This window comes from Marmota flaviventris, chromosome 13, assembly GCF_047511675.1.
Source record: "Marmota flaviventris isolate mMarFla1 chromosome 13, mMarFla1.hap1, whole genome shotgun sequence".
Classification (NCBI taxonomy): domain Eukaryota; kingdom Metazoa; phylum Chordata; class Mammalia; order Rodentia; family Sciuridae; genus Marmota; species Marmota flaviventris.
The window spans coordinates 56,602,726-56,605,299 of NC_092510.1; the positions used below are offsets into that span (position 1 = coordinate 56,602,726).

The 2,574-nt window shown below is 40.1% G+C and overlaps 1 pseudogene; it reads right to left on the reverse strand.

The window, feature by feature from the left end:
* Window positions 1-253: 253 nt before the first annotated feature.
* Window positions 254-1,310, reverse strand: LOC114089147 (etoposide-induced protein 2.4 homolog pseudogene; annotated as a pseudogene).
* Window positions 1,311-2,574: the final 1,264 nt, after the last annotated feature.

A 2,574-nucleotide genomic window follows, 5' to 3' on the forward strand; every position in this document is an offset into this window, starting at 1 on the left:
GCCTACTATAACTCCTTTCTAAATATTTTTTCTTTAAGTATTTTTGGATCCAGTTTTAGACATGGTGGATGAGCAAACATTCATTTGGAGACCTAAAGATGATGCAATTGAGTATATTATTTTATTTTTATTTTGTCATGAAAAACCAGCTCACATTTAATTGTGACATTTTAAAATTATGCAAATATCTTGATGTCTTCCCCCCTCCCCAGCCCATATTTAGTCTCTTAAAATGACAGGAAAACATCACCAATCACAGGTTTAATAAGTTTACACCTTTAATTCCTGTTTGCAGCACCCAATATTCCTTGGAGATACCAGTCAGACCCAGCAGTAACCAACAGTAAATTTCCACCCACCAGAGTTGAAAAGTGCCATTCTCTGAGCATTCTGTATTACAGTGGCACTTGTCTAAATCTAGTGCCTCCCCAAAGGTGAAGGCCTTTAAACGTACCAGTGAGAAACACTTGGCTTCTTTGGCGCTGATGCTGAGTAAAGGAGAGAGGATAGAGGAGAGGCTTCCTCTGACATTGTATGAGTACTGCATTGCTGTGAGGAAAGCTAAGGGCGAACCAAACCCAAAGTAGTAAGGTCAGTTTCTTTCTAGGTTTGACAATCACTGGTGCCTTTCAATTCCATTATTGAGCCAATGACATTCAAACAGTACAGAGAGTAGAAAAGGAACATAAGCTGCAAAGTAACCAGCTGACCAACAAGATGGATGGGAAAGAAACTCACAAACACCCCCTGGAGAGGAAAAGAGCCTGCAGCAAAAGGTTGAAGAGCATGTCAGCAATTATCTTACTGACATGTGGGAATGGATGAGGCTTCCTCCTTGGTACCTCAAAAGCTAGGTCAGCAATATATTGAAACCAAATGACATTCACAACTTTGCTAAGCACAAACCGGTGGAGCACGCCTAGAGCGCTGACAATTGATTTGAGGAAGAATTCCAGCCACAGCCAAACATCTCCACGTAGTGATGATCACCAGTAATTCAGGCTGTTACTGACTGAAGCACAGGAATAAACACATGATAAAACAAGAGGAGACTGAACCGGAATCCTCCATCATTCCAAGCACAGCAATGGAAAATTTGACTAACAATACATGACTCACTCACAGTCTTGCTTCCGCTTTACACTTTGGTCTCTCCTCTGCACCAGGACACTACTTGCCCTTCTTCCAGGTTGCTCCTCTCTCTTTATCTGGACTCGAGTGTCTAGCTTTGAGATGGTACAAATGTTCCCAGTGGAGTCTTTGATTTCCCTGCTAAGGTCCTGGAGAAAGGTTTTGACACTGTCAGCCATCTCTCCAACACCCAGACTATCAACTACACAGAGGAGAGAGAAGCACCCCCAAATCTGTTCTTGCCCACTGTGGGCTATCTCTCTACATGCCTAGCTGCCCACTCCCTGGGGCACTCCCTGACTGACTACATTTTAGACTTAGATTTTATCCACTAGCTTGCCACTGTACTGTAAATGTCTGCAATTGCCCAGGCAGTCAGCAGCAATGTTTGCCTCTAAGATTCCTGCTGGTATGAAATCTTTTAGGTTCTGGAAAGGAGAGAGCCAGCCGAAGTGCTCATACCAAACAAAGCTCCCCATCATGCTGGCCTACCTCTCCCAATCTTCCATCTCTCCACAAAATCTCTTTTTTTCCTTTTCTTTTGCATAACTCCAGTGGAACAATTTCCACTGAATTGTATTAATCTGTTCATGGTGCTAGTCTGGCAGTTGAGGCTGTCCATTGGATTTTTAATGTTGTGTCATCAATTTCATACATTTACATATACACTTTTCTTGGAGTCATAGTTCATTCTTTGGCCCTTTTAGGTTAAATATCTTCCATTGATTTTTAAAAGATCTTACTCTTTTTTTTTCTGGTTAATTTCATGAGATATAACCCATTACCAACCTGTGGCAGAAAGCAGTACAACTGATAGTAGATTTTGGAACCACCTTGGACAGTAGAATAAGAACATGAAGAAGTGAGGAGGTTGGGAGGGATGGACAAGTAAAAATGTTCCATTTCTATTATCTCAGGTTTACCCTCTTTTGTAATTTTGGTGGCCATTTTGATAATGAAAAATATGTGATGACAAACTTAGTCTTCTGATTGGAGAATGAAAACCGCAACTTACCCCATGGGATATCATAAGATTTGCATGAAATAATTCATGTAAGAGGTATAGCACTATGCTTGCCATCTGTAAGGGCTCAACAAATATTAGCTATACACCAATTATTATTAATCTCGATTCTAAAATTCTATTATTAAACCTTCCCCAGTGGTGTTTCTAAATAATACCTAATAATTAGGTTGTTTTGCTCTGTGGTTTTTGTAGGGTTCAAGTATTAAGGTTAAGCACATTAAAAAGCTTCTCTAGTAGTGCTTTCTAAGACAATATTGGAGATACATATTTGGGGTGTATCTAATTCCAAATAAACTACCTAGGGTAACAGGTGGGTGACAGACAGAAAGCAACAACCTTTCAGACATGAATGCTAGATGAATAAAAATTCCCAATTTATTTTCACATATGAAGAATAGTTGTAGTGTGAGGGGAAT